The 14,552-nt window shown below is 37.4% G+C and overlaps 7 non-coding genes across 7 annotated transcripts; all 7 read left to right on the forward strand.

Annotated features, from left to right (window-relative positions):
- Positions 1-10,423: 10,423 nt before the first annotated feature.
- trnaq-cug (transfer RNA glutamine (anticodon CUG)) lies at positions 10,424-10,495 on the forward strand. Its single transcript has one exon. It is a non-coding gene; the product is annotated as a tRNA-Gln (tRNA).
- Positions 10,496-10,594: 99 nt separating this feature from the next.
- On the forward strand, positions 10,595-10,666 carry trnaq-uug (transfer RNA glutamine (anticodon UUG)). The gene has a single exon. It is a non-coding gene; the product is annotated as a tRNA-Gln (tRNA).
- Positions 10,667-10,763: 97 nt separating this feature from the next.
- Positions 10,764-10,835, forward strand: trnaq-cug (transfer RNA glutamine (anticodon CUG)). Its single transcript has one exon. It is a non-coding gene; the product is annotated as a tRNA-Gln (tRNA).
- Positions 10,836-10,934: 99 nt separating this feature from the next.
- Positions 10,935-11,006, forward strand: trnaq-uug (transfer RNA glutamine (anticodon UUG)). Its single transcript has one exon. It is a non-coding gene; the product is annotated as a tRNA-Gln (tRNA).
- Positions 11,007-11,105: 99 nt separating this feature from the next.
- trnaq-cug (transfer RNA glutamine (anticodon CUG)) lies at positions 11,106-11,177 on the forward strand. The gene has a single exon. It is a non-coding gene; the product is annotated as a tRNA-Gln (tRNA).
- A 99-nt stretch (positions 11,178-11,276) lies between these two features.
- On the forward strand, positions 11,277-11,348 carry trnaq-uug (transfer RNA glutamine (anticodon UUG)). Its single transcript has one exon. It is a non-coding gene; the product is annotated as a tRNA-Gln (tRNA).
- Positions 11,349-11,445: 97 nt separating this feature from the next.
- trnaq-cug (transfer RNA glutamine (anticodon CUG)) lies at positions 11,446-11,517 on the forward strand. Its single transcript has one exon. It is a non-coding gene; the product is annotated as a tRNA-Gln (tRNA).
- The last annotated feature ends 3,035 nt before the right edge of the window (positions 11,518-14,552 follow it).

Consider the following 14,552-nt stretch of genomic DNA (forward strand, 5'->3'; position numbering starts at 1 on the left):
TGAAAGTAAATGCGCCAGTGTATCAAATTGCACCGCTCAATTGTATATTTTATTAGTCACGTCGCTATCTGCGCATCTCCCAAAAGAGATGGTGCAATTATATGCGTCAGAGACTTGCAGGGGAAGGCTGTTCATTGGGTTACATCACAGGGTTGAATAATGGGCTTCAATAAAGACTTTATTAGGAACGGAATTGATGAAATCATTTTTATACCACAATTCACCGAATATAAATTCTTAAAAGTTCAGCTTAAGTTGTGAAAGTTGTTCACAGTGTTTACTTAGCTTTAGGCCAAACTTTGGCGTGTGTGTTGCATCTTCTTGTTATCCTTCAAGCATCTTTGTTTCCAATTTCATCAGAAACTGTAAAGTCTGCAAGGTCTAAAAGGTACAGCAAAATGAAATGCAGGCTAACTGCACACTTAAATATTCCCCCTCAAACAAACATCTCCTGATAATTGATAACCAAGGCCACTTTTGCTTTGAATGTGTTAGCAAGGGAGAAAAAAAAGAGAAGGAGGCAGCTGGGAGGGAAATCATTGAGGTTCTAAAAAGAGAAGGTCATTGAGGGGCCAGTGCCATTGCTGAGGAAATAATTAGTGCATAAAAGTGAGAAGAGAATTCTCCTCCTTATTGTTATCAACTTGCATATTCTTTGCACTCTTCCTCTGTGTTGAAAAGGCGACTAATCACAGGGTGATTTACAATAAAAAGAAAATAGACTGGCATGGATTTAACAACGGAAATGGATGCATGTGAATGGGATGGAACAAATGTCTGACGATTTAACAAAGGATAATTCATATTGATGTTGGAAAATCATCAAAAGTAAACAACTGGTGGAAAAACTTGTGACACAAGCAGCGAATAAATGATCCCACCCATTCTGCAAAGCTGCACTTGCTGCCTTGTGGAGCTAAAATGTTATTACAATCAGTCACTTCTCAAATGAGTCATATAAAGTGTGGGGAAGTGGGCCGCTTTCTGAGAACATAAAGCAACTGAAGCTTCCCCTACTGACAGTACTGTAGATATGTAATTAGGTTGTGATTACCATACGCAGTGTCCCTGGCCAAGGGTAGGGAAAAATATTTAATAATTTGTGGGTATAAATTGAAGAACTGTAGGCAAACTTACATCTTTGGGTAAAGAGCTAAAAAATGAGAGTACAGTCTAGTACTAATCTGTGACCACGATTTACTAATATGTACGCATAGGACAGATGAAGTATCTTTCTTTGCTGTTGCTAATGATGAATTCATGGTAGTGGTAATGATATCCAATATTAGACAGTTTCCGTGTACACCCAACATGTTTCCTTTGGAGTTTGTGGAGATATATCAATTTTTCATATCTTTATGCATTATTTATACACCACAATGGTTCCCTTGTTGGTGTTTCCATGGAGAATATATGACGAATGAAAATCGAAATGAATTGCCTCGCACAAAACACTTTAAAGTCAGGTGGTAAAGTGCGAAAATGTTTTTTTTTTTCTTCGCCAACCAAGTCAATGATGAAATATTTCTTACATTCAGATTAGTTGACATGTTAATCATTATTTAATGAAAGGGAATTATAAAATTATACACTGTAGATAAGAGTGTTGGGGATTCTTGTCAAATTTAAAAGATACAATTATTCTCACAAGACTAATGTCATTTTTAATTTATCTATGTATTAATTCTCAGGAATATTAACGCAGAATATTATGTGTATTTTTATTTTGGTTACCTTATCCGTTTTAGCCAAATAATGATAGACAAATCGTGCAGGCGAACTAAATGTTACGGACAATGAGTGTACAGTACAATAGTCAAATTTATAAAGACGTATACTATTATCTTTCATGAAGCCCAACATCCAAGAGCTAGCTAGGCAATGCTACATTTGAAACTGTCATATCTCCAAAACCATCTTGTGCTGCTCACACTTGCACAAATACTATATTACTGTCTTTATATCTTTAAGATGCATTGGTGGTTACAAAGACAGTGTGCGTGTGTTTTTTGGGTACAAGCCCAGGATGCATTATTTGTCTTATTCAACACTCAGTAATAGGTGATAATGCCTTCGGTCCTAAGGTTTTACTTTGTTTTTTGTGCATGAGGTTCATTCTTTTTCTGTTTGCGTGTGTGTGGGGTGTCGTGAAGGTGGCAAAAGTTCAAAAACATAATGCGGTGCAAATGAATGCATTGTGGCAAAGATTATATAAGAAAAAATGAGCTTTGCAATCATCATTAGGGCCACTAACTGCAGGGAAAGGGCGCAATTAAAAGCACAATTAAGCAGCTCGACTCCAAACATTATTTGTCACTTTTTGGTGCTTATCATATGGTCCATGCAACGATTCATATAATCAGTATTGGTTTCGAATTTTCTGCTTGCCTTGTGAAGATTAAATCTTTTAATCTGCCTGTGATCGAATAGAAAGTTCTTGCAGGTAATGGAGAGATGTTGATTGTTTAGCATTAGACTGCTGTTTGATCATCTTTTATTATTGAACTTAATAATCGCTCTATCGAGCTGTGAGAAAAATAAGCCAAAAGTGATGGATTTCGCCTGTTGTCGAGTCATTATCTTTAAGTTACTTTAATTTGCTTTGTTTTGTAGTTCATAAAATTGCTCAGCTAGTCTGAAGCAGTTCTGCGTGTTGTGTTCATGGATGGCTGTGGATCCTATCATGTTATCATTCATAGCACCCACACTACGATAGCCTAAAAAACGGAAAAGCTGGGATGGAGTTGAGCTCCAACTTGCCACAAAGCAGCACGATTAAAGAAAATCCGGTGTTTTTGCACCTCTGTATCTTTGAGGGCAAACTTGTACTATTTCTATCTCACCTCCTCTTTATTGCAGCCCTTTATCAGCAGCCACCAGTGCCCCAGGATATTTGAAAGCCCAATAATTATGCAACTTCTAAAATGTAGAGCCTTTTTAGTGGTATGTAGTGTTTTACATAAGTATTAAAAAGGAGACAAAACTGTTCAATTACCCTATACTACTACTACTGCATAGTGGCTGAGGTTGCATGTAAAACACGTAGATTGGCATTAGAGTGCTTTTAGAGTTCACAAGATGAATTTTGTCTCCCGTTTTTATGAGAAACAAAATTGTTAATGTGCCATGCTTTGAACTCTGGATGAGTAGATGAATTTTGGTGACCATAGACTGCTGATTTTCGATATTCGTCCACCTAACTTTCTTTCTGGATGACTGAAAAATAGTGTGGAAGCTATTTAAGCTGTTTTCACTTTGTTAAAGGTATGGGAAACCGATGTTTTTTAAATTTTTATTTAACAGACTGGCTTATACTACTTAATAATTTTGTAAACGAAGCATTTTGGAAGATTCAAGTTCACCACTGTCCTTTTTTGGCCCATTTATATGCAGAGTAATAAGTCTCTTGGGACTTTTTAATGCTACAGAGTCTACTATGGTGCCATAGTAAAATCTTTCATTACTGAGTAAATGTGATCTTGAACATATATTTTTAATTGGCTGATTGTAGTGTTTCGGGACAGTTAGATCAAGGTCAATTCCCATGACATGACTTGACGATCAGAATCACTGTTGTTCTTTGATAACTTACCGTCAAGACAGAGCGAAGTTTCATTGGAGTCAAATTCAATACGCTTTCTTTAACAGTAGTGTAAGTAGTGCATAATGAAGTTCTACAACGTTAAGCAATAGCTGCATAAGCAGTCTTTAAGTACTCTGCCATATGCAAGCAAAGCTGTCTTTTCTAAAAGGGGACTAATGCATTTTCATTAAGGAGACCCATAACAATAAATGAATATGAATTTGATGTCAGCCAAATCGTAGCGAGACAAAAAGTGATAAAAACACTCCTGATGACAAATTATTCCAAGTGACTCAAACACATTCACCTCATTGATTATTTGTCTTCTGAGTTTAGGAGTCTATTAGGAGCAGTTTTTTTCAGCAGTTTTTGGAAAAGCTGGATGCAATATAGTAAACATATTAATTTACTGCCAGCGATGTTGATAGTTTATTTTAAAAAAAAATCTTGTATAATAAAAAAAAAAACTAAATCTGACCCAGTAAATTATGCTTTCCTGTCATAAATCAAAACTTTTACTTGACTAGAAAGTGATTTTCAACACTATGATAATCTTTTAAATAATTTAGAAACACTTTATATGGAATGTAAGATATGCTCTATTTGTTTGCCAGGGCCATATTTATTCCCCCCAGTTTCATTTTCTTTCTACAAATTACTCTCTTTTGAATTCTTCTTACTATCTAACCTTGGCTCAACTTGTTTACTTTATTTTATGCTGGATACATACAACCCTATGTTGATATAATTTGACACACAGGTCAGATAATAGATTATCTGCACGTAATAGAGAAACTATTTTCTAAACTATCTCAAAATCATTCCGTGTTTTCCAGGTCTCACGAGTAGCTCGGTCATGGAATGTAGTTGTACCCAAATGCAGAGAAATGCTCTAACATTTTTTTTTAATAAAACATGGCAATGGTATCAAGATACTAACAAATAACTTAGAATGAAATAACAAAACCAAACCTGACAGGAAGACATGAGGAAAGGAAGACCACACTTGGCATGATGCAAACAAAGCAGACGATCCAACAAAGACTGACAAACACAGTATGTTTCAATAGACAGACAAGGGTTGATTGCAAAGTACACACACCTGATCACAATAGAAAAGGGAAACTATGAGGGACATAATAGGCGAAAAGCATACAAAGCATACCAAAACCCCAACTAACACCAGGGAATATTTGACTTGAAGCTCCACTATAGCAAATGTTATGAGCATTTCAGCCCACTTTTTTCTCACCACACTGTAAGAGGATTTTGCACCCAGCATTTTGTTAAAAAAAACCCTGTCAGGTCTAAGACTACAAAATTTGCATTCTGAATTTAAAAAGTGACTATCTCAGGACATTTATTCAATCAACTGTGAGACTTACCTAAAATTACATCAAATGCTAATGTGAGACTGATGTATTTACCCTTTTATTTGTTTCTGGTGGCTCATGTGGTACCACACGTGGACCCACAGAAGCGTGACCTCATCAAGCAGTGCTTACTATGGTAAAATTTTGCTGTGATGGCAAGATGCACAGCTTCCACAAAAAGCTTCTCCTGAACCCCCTCCAAATTCATTTACGCTGTGCATGCTTGCAGAAGGAAAGCGCACCCAACCACTCAGTGAGAAACCACAGTTGACAGCCGATTCTTCAAAATGGAAACTTGCCGGAAATGGGTACTTCCCCCCTACCCTCTCTAATGTAGATATTGTACATTCCCATCTTGAAGGTTTAGCAGCTTTCAAAAATAGCTGAGAATGTGATCTAAGTTGAGTTCGCAAGTAAAATTGCAAGTAATGCAGTAAGCTCATAAGGATCACATCGAGTTCATACCACCAAATTCTCCAGTTCGAGGTGAAAATGTTCTGAGAAGCAGTGGTTAGGTGACTTATTGTAATTACTGGGCACAGGGCCCTGGTTATTTGTCTACCCGCACATTCTCAGCACATTTTAAACCGTTAAAATGTCTCTGATGTTATATTATCTGCCCTTTACCTATCTACACCCACAAATTCACATTTTCAAGTGTAGATTCATCGGCAGTGTGAAGTAATTAGAGGTGAAATCGGAGCATTTTTACTCAGCCTGCATGTGTGAGGTCAGTGAGGTGTGACAAATTGCGGCTTCCACCAACTAAAACTCTCTCTTAAAAAGAAAGAAAAAAGTTAGTATAATTCTAAAAAGCCAACTGCACATATCTTTCTTTTAGAGGCAATCTGCTTGAATTTTCAGCTTTCTGTGGCCAAAGCTATCAACTCCTAGCAAGGGACACTATAAGGGACTTTTAATTCGCATGACAATCAAGCAGACGGACAGATAGATGCCTCAGGCACTTTGTGAAGCTTTGCCATGGAAACCAGCTCTGCAGGAACAACGCTGACGAGAGGCTATATCGAATAACATTTTTGGAAGCTATTAAACAAGCGAGCTGTTAAACCTACAAGAATGGAAAGTATCGGCCAATAAGAGGTCGTCTAGGTGTATTTGGAGCTGTTTTTGCATTAGATTATATTAAATTACACCGTACAAACAGTAGCATTGCTATTCCAAACATCAGTAAAAAAAAGAAGAGTTTTCTATGTCTGGTATGTATTTTATGTGGCATTGAACGATCATCTTTTACAATCTTTTACAGTGTTAGATGTCCAATCTATATTGACTGGGTGGATTGGCAGCGATCATTCAATGCTGCCATCGCTCCCAGTCCAATTGGATTGAACGTCTATCGCTGACAATGGCAGCCAGTAAATTAAATAACAATTAAATCAGATAAAAAGGAGGAAAGTTTTAATCTGTTTCTATAGTTTGTGGTAAAACGGTAAAATTATTGAATCCTGGTCAGTGTAAAAACAATTCATTTTTAGACCAGATGTGGTTCAGCTATCACAAAATGGTTAAATGAGTGATGACAATCATGTAGTAGCAAGGCTCATAGAAGGAGTGAATCCCACCCTGAATGTAACAACACTGATAACCAACAGCCTTCTATTCCTGGAATTCTATTTTGAAGGGGTTTATGACATATAATGGAACATAACGACAGATGAGAATGAACCCAACCGCAATCGGAAAAAATACATAATTGAAGCAAACAGGCAATATAAGCTGCAATGATATGGAAGAGGGCAACGTAGATCGTGCTCCTCTATCTGACCCATAACCATTGTGAAGAAATGACTACTGCCTACCCTTTTTGTTCATGTGTATTTTGTTATCCTCATTTCCAGAGAACCACCAGCTTTTTGTTAGTGTGTGTTCCGAACAATACTTCAGTCAGTCTAGTAAAGCCGCAAGCATACGTTTCCATCACTGATCATCTGTAAGGTGTGAGAATATCAATCCCAGCCCAATTCCTTGCTGACATTTTTTTCAAATAATCATTGTGCACCAACTTCCCACCTTTCACCAATTATTGTTTTTATGTTGTACTTTAAACACTGCCTGCTTTGCTGCCTTTTCAGTGGCGATACCAACCTCCTACTAGCTTTCCCTTGCCACTAGCCAAAGTAATGTTGACTGAGCAGAAAACAAAATTGCATAACCACAGTCATCTATTGTTGGTAAATAATTTAAATGGTGGATTTGTGCAGAATCTTGGAACTGAGTGTTATACATTTTTCTAAAGAGTTCACTGAATCGTTTTTGTGACGATGAGGCATTAAAGACAAGACATACTGTATGTCTGATGACGTGATCATGTATGCATGTATGTTTTATGAATGTTTTAATGTACGTATTTAGATTTATTAAAAATTAAGTGATATGAATATGCAAAATTGCACCCCAGTGGAAAACATTGCTGGCAGGAGGATGTTCTGGTAGCTCTCATTGGAAAGAAAAATAGAAGAGCATAAGATAGCATCGTGCCAGCGTGATGATGTCAACTGCTATGTCACAATTTGGCTTTATTGCTTTATTTTTCACTTAAAATTGCCTCCTCTTTTACATGTGTGTGTATGCTGATTTGAAAACACATGCGCGGTAGGCAGGATTTCTAAAATCATTAATAACCATTTCAGAAGTAGCAGTTTGTTGTATGTATATTTGATCTGATTACAGTTGTACATATTACAAAAAATGCTTATTAGTCCAGTATCAAAATGTTCAATAGTGATGTGAAATATGTCTAAACTGAGAATTTAGTGTAGTGGAAAAGATAGAAATGTGTTTATCACAGCCAATTTAATTCACCATAAGATACCGCCAGACAGGACTGGACTCAATCATCAAAATGAAAAATATGTAATTGCGACTTACTAGTTTAAACCCCAAGGTTTCATTTTCCTGCAGAAACATAAAATATAAACAGCATGATCTTTTGGGATTTTTGTTGCACTTAAATTGTTATCCTTTAAAAAATTCTGAATCATCAGTCTGGATATTTGCAACTTATACAACAAATGACAGTGATTTTAATCCCTCCTTCAATGCGCATAAAAACATTATAACCCTTCCAGACTTGCTTGGTGGCTCAACCCATCTTTTCCTATTAATAAACGTCAAAATATAAATACTGTTACATGATGTGATTGTGCATGATTGACCATGTTGACCCCAGCTTTGGCATTTTGAGCCTGAAGAGCTGTACCAATTCTAATAGGATATTGAAGGCGAGCATGATTCAAAAAGAGGGTAAGTCTGCCAAAGAGGATGACATATGCTTAAAACATCCATCCATTCATTGTATTAACTCTTATCTTGTGGCCATATACATCACAGGTACCTGTTTATGTCTCAAAATTGATGATCTTCAACGTCAGTGCATGAGAAATGGTCCCCTTCAGGACAGTGTTCCGGATGATAAACCATGTTACCATTCCTCAGTGTGGATATTTACAATGTGATGAACAGTACCACTGGCTGTAAACATCACTCACATTTTTCCTGTTAATTTGATGCGTTAGGTATATTTTTCAACAATATGCATGCTTGTGTGTGCCTGTGTGATGTGTGTGTGATGTTTTTGAAATAGTGGTACAAACAATCCGGTGGAAAAGGGGGTTGGTTCACCCGTAGACCCGCCTCACAGTTTTGAGATTGAGTGTTCAATTCCCGTTAATCCGCATTGAATTTTATTTTTAATTTATTCTCTTCAAATAAAACTCCCTAAAGAGCATTACTTTGTAGCATATGCAAAAGACATCTCATAAGGATGCAGCAGATTTAGTAATTGTAAACACAGGGAAGACATCCTCTAGATAGAACCATTATACCTTTCCTCCCTAAAGGCTACTGTTCAAGATAATAAGGAAGCAATATACTGTGCAGACCCCTCAAACCCCAAGGCCTCTTAAAGAGGACCTGTGCGTGAGGATGACAGAGATTCCACCAGAGGGATCTTTTTGTTTTTCTTTTTTTTTGGCTGAGAAGTAGAATAACAGGCGTGCCCCTTTTTTTTTTATTATTCTTTTATTGATGGGCCTCATGCGCTCAGTCATAAACACACAGCATTCTGATTGAGTTACTTTGATTGGATTTCTTGGCTGAGGAAAAAAAAATCACATACATTCCAGTATTGTATGATCGAGCGGTGTAGATACGCTGCTACAATTCTGTTATAACCACAGTGTGTCCACAAAGCTTGATGCTAAGAATCGCAAGCTCAGCACCATCTACCACTAGCACTCGTCTAAATTTCAACACAGCAGGTGCCTGCTGATGAATTTACAAAAATATTGGCATGCCTTAACTCTCAATCCAATATTTATTAGAATGACGTTACAAGAGATGATGATGGGAATAATCTTGACATTCTTTTTATACCATGTAGATTACAATGTAGACATGAAAAGATGTGACATATAAATACATGTAAAATCACCAATGTTGCATAAGTATAGTTTCATAGGTCAAGTGCAGTACTGGAGAATGAATGCACGCTTGATTTACTCTTCTCACGTGTGTCCGGACCCCTCCCACTCAGCCCTTCTGTTTTCTTTTTGTGTAGTGGATGGGAGTCAGCTAGTGGGTGGAGTTGGCAGTCATGTCTGGCTGTGACTATCCATTTGGACAAAGTTCTCCACAACATGACCGTTAAATACGAATGAAATGATAAATGCATGTCCTAACCTTTGTTGCTTGATATGTGTGACAATTTTGGAATGTGTTATTACATGCATTATTCATATTCCTTCATTGATTGACATCCTGAAAATTGCAAACAAAAAAGTGTTGAAGAATCAATGTCTTCACATGTATTCTATTGTGCCGTATAGTTTTTTCCAAGTTGACAAATTAATTTGTTTTCCTCATATCATGTACCGTGCATTACCATAAGAGACAGCTCCAGCTCGTTGGTGGCTCCCCATTCATTATTGATTTAACACTATCACAGAGAGCCAGGTGGTCACAGGGCAGTAGCCCACCATGTCCCTAAAGAAAAAATTAGTGGCAATGTCACTACATCAGTTTCATTCCATGAAAATCAGAAGCCACACACACACAGTTGTAAATGAAATAAAAGCACCAACAACTATTTAGGTAAATGACAATAAACCTATCAAATAATGGTGTTTTCTTTTACAGCTAGCCAGAGTTTGATGCAACTAATATATTATCTAGGCCAGTGGTTTGGCCATCCCTGGTCCAAACCAATAAAAGCATTTGACCCAAACCATGGAACCCAAATAGTTACTTAGAGATGCTCATATGCTTTTATTGGTTTAGAAATAAAGACCTGCATATGGAAGAGGTAATATCTGATCCAGATAAAAAAGGAAGAGGTTCTACCGAGATTTGAACTCGGATCACTGGATCAGATATGACCTCTCTTCCACATGCAGTTCTTTATCTCTAAACCAATAAAAGCATATGAGCATCACTAAGTAGCTAGTTGGGTTCCATGGTGTAATGGTCAGCACTCTAGACTCTGAATCCAGTGATCTGAGTTCAAGTCTCAGTGGAACCGCTAATCAGTTGTTTCCTGGAGCAAATATTAAGTTTTATGTATAGAGGTCTTAATGTCTAAATCAATAAAACCATATGACCCACAAGACATAGTAAATTGGGTTCTATGGTGTAATGGTCAGCACTCTGGACTTTGAATCCAGTGATCCGAGTTCAAATCTCGGTAGAACCTCTACCTTTTTTATCTGGATCAGATATGACCTCTTCCATATGCAGGTCTTTATCTCTAAACCAATAAAAGCATATGAGCATCACTAAGTAACTAGTTGGGTTCCATGGTGTAATGGTCAGCACTCTGGACTCTGAATCCAGTGATCTGAGTTCAAGTCTCAGTGGAACCACAAATCAATTGGTTCCTGGAGCAGATATTAAGTTTTATGTATAGAGGTCTTAATGTCTAAATCCATAAAACCATGTGACCCACAAGACATAGTAAATTGGGTTCTATGGTGTAATGGTCAGCACTCTGGACTTTGAATCCAGTAATCCGAGTTCAAATCTCGGTAGAACCTCTTCCTTTTTTATCTGGATCAGATATGACCTCTCTTCCACATTCAGTTCTTTATCTCTAAACCAATAAAAGCATATGAGCATCACTAGGTAACTAGTTGGGTTCCATGGTGTAATGGTCAGCACTCTGGACTCTGAATCCAGTGATCTGAGTTCAAGTCTCAGTGGAACCACTAATCAATTGTTTCCTGGCGCAAATGTTAAGTTTTATGTATGGAGGTCTTAATGTCTAAATCAATAAAACCATATGACCCACAAGATATAGTAAATTGGGTTCTATGGTGTAATGGTCAGCACTCTGGACTTTGAATCCAGTGATCCGAGTTCAAATCTCGGTAGAACCTCTTCCTTTTTTATCTGGATCAGATATGACCTCTTCCACATGCAGTTCTTTATCTCTAAACCAATAAAAGCATATGAGCATCACTAAGTGAGTAGTTGGGTTCCATGGTGTAATGGTCAGCACTCTGGACTCTGAATCCAGTGATCTGAGTTCAAGTCTCAGTGGAACCACTAATCAATTGTTTCCTGGAGCAAATATTAAGTTTTATGTATAGAGGTCTTAATGTCTAAATCCATAAAACCATATGACCCACAAGACATAGTAAATTGGGTTCTATGGCGTAATGGTCAGCACTCTGGATTTTGAATCCAGTGATCTGAGTTCAAATCTTGTTGGAGTTCCATTGAACCCAGGGTCAGAACCACTGATGTAGTCAATCTATCTATTTTTAATCAATAGAAAGCCATTTTGGATCTGTGTGCTCTAACAACAGAGCAAAATAAAAAAACAATCACAACAAAGCATTGGTCGGGCTAAAAAGCCCCAAGATAAGCATCTAGAAAAAAAATCAGGAAATTTCTAATGGTGAAAACAGCTGTGGAATAGATTTTCCGTTGATGATGCGGCACTAAATTTGTGCAGCCTTGTGCTTTTATTTCAAGGTTAACTGACTCCTCATAGCTCTAACCATTAAACCGTAAGGAGATCCATTACACTTTATGATACAAAGTATCGGAAAAAGGTTCGCTTACACACTGTAGTCACTGGTTCTATCTTACTATCATGTTTATGAATTGGCAAAGATTTAAATCCAATATAAATTTGGATTGTATGATACAATACAGATGCCAAGACCAAAAAGGTTATTTCTTTACAATGCCACTCTTGTATTGCTGACCCAAACCTGCAGTGAAGCACAAGTCAATTCATTGTTAAGTATTCTATGAGGAGCTGACCTGAAATGCTCTCTTTAATCTATAACTATATAGTGAATGAATCTAAGTCCTCTCGGGAGCCGAGCTTCAGCATTAAAGATGTTGGGGTGAGTTTATATTACTAAATCTATTGACAGTGGTTAAGGATTATCAACCTTTTACTTTTATTTTATTTCTCAAAACCTGACATGGCCATCATTCTCACTTCATTGCACTGGGATCTAGTGTACTTCTACTTCAATCTCGAGGACTACTATTTTATTGTTAAAACATTATTTTAGTTGACCCTATTCATTGTCTGGCAAACATACATTACATAATTAATGTTGAAATGATTCCAGCCATTGTTCTACATATAAATTAAAACCCTGCACCCCGCAAGACAGCTGGAGCTTTCCAATAGACTCTGTTGCACTCGCCAATTAATGTTCGTATGGTGCCTTAATTCAGCACCATAGACAGCGCACTAGCTGTCCCCACGCCGCAGGCCTAAACAAAATCACCAGAGAAAGATATTTTATGTTGTTGTAATAAGTTTTGAAATGCCAAAGACATAAAAAAAAAAAGCAGTGATGTATCATCTATTCAGCCATGCATTTTTACAGCTTCCAAATGATCCAAGCGCTAACTTGGATCTGGTCCCAAGGAGTCATGCCAGATAACGTGTAACAAAATATCCCAACTCTGCATGCAACATGTCCTCCCTGACATGTTTTTTCCTCTAATTTTAAATGTGTTAAATTGTTTTGGAAGATCTTTTTTAAGGACTTAGTTAAATCAAACTAAACTGGCTTTATGTGGTTTATGGATTTCCCCAAATGATCTGTGTATTACATTTTCTGTAACTCAGTAATATATTTGTCATTTGCCCACTCAGATCTTAGGAATCTGTATCCATAATGGTTAGTTAGCAGTTTTTTTTATTCTTTTCAAACAGCACTTGATTTATTTAGCATTAGATTGCGCTCCTGGTCAGACACATTTTGATGCAGTGTGCTATAAATACGAATAATATACCTAGTAAGTCCTCTGAATACTGTTGCCCACGAGGATTAAGTGTCGGAGAGTCTCATAAACAAGGTAGATGTGGCTCCTGCATTCTTTATTTGTTGTCTTTCATTTTCATCCCTTGATGGAAAAAGTTTGGACTCTGGATTTAAAATGTAGGCATTTAAATAGATTACACACTGAGGTCCTTGTACTTACCTCTCCATCCATCTTATCTTAAACCTCTTTTACACTAGCACACTTTTTTTTCACCTCCCAGTAGACATTTGATATAAGATTCCCTTTTTCCTGGATGCCACTCAATCTTTTCTGCCTACCATAAATGTGACCTTATATAACTGAGCCTAACCAGAGTTTATCGACAATTCCTGCAAATAGAACTCATGAGACACGCCTCCTGTCCTTTGGTTGGTGCCCAAAATCCCAGCCTTTATTGCGATCTTTGAATTCCAGCTCGTTCATGAACTTTTATTCCTCTCACTTCCTCAAAAGCACCTTATAAAGACCATTGTCTTTTTCCTGCCCCCTTTATTTAATCTCTCCATCTCATTTTCACTTTCCAATGATTCCATAATCCTATCATATGCCCTGGTGGTCTCTACCTAGTAATAGAAAGGGAAAGAGAAAATAAGTATTTTGGCAACCTCCCTTATTAGTATTTTGGTCGTTTTCCTAAATCCAGTCCAGTACTCTGTCATTCCATCTTATCACTTGCTCCAGTGGTCCACAATGTAGAACCACAGAAGCAGATAGTCTAATGCAGTATATCACTGAGGTGTGTGCGCGTGCGTGTGTGTATATGCCATCGAAGTGAGCTGAAGCCATAAATTACCAAATGGGGATGAACACCATGCTGGGTAGTGGCTCATCCTGATACAATGTTTCTTGTACGCATGGTTAGTGCAGTGATTTATGGACATGGGTGCCTGATGAGGGAAGACAGTGTGACAAATTATACAGCATTATTAGGCAAGACAAATGTGAATCAGTGCATCCGTGCCGACAACTTAGTATTGCCGGGTTTGCTTGAACTAGTTGCGGGATATGGTTACATTTTGATTGACAGTGGCATTGGGGGAGGATGGGCGAGTCTGGGTAGTATTTTAGTACACAAGCCTTTCGCTCTTCTTTCATTTTCTCCATCCCTCACAAAATGACCTCTATTTTTTTTATGATTTTCATTTTATCACACTTTTGTCGCCCTTTGCACGGAATAGCCTGAACTTTTAAATCACATTTGTAGCAAAGATACGAGGGTAAATCGGATGGTCATTCTTCCAATATATGTACTCACAAATGACACAAATGCTATGTAAGGATGA

This window comes from Stigmatopora argus, chromosome 7 (assembly GCF_051989625.1).
Source record: "Stigmatopora argus isolate UIUO_Sarg chromosome 7, RoL_Sarg_1.0, whole genome shotgun sequence".
Lineage (NCBI taxonomy): Eukaryota > Metazoa > Chordata > Actinopteri > Syngnathiformes > Syngnathidae > Stigmatopora > Stigmatopora argus.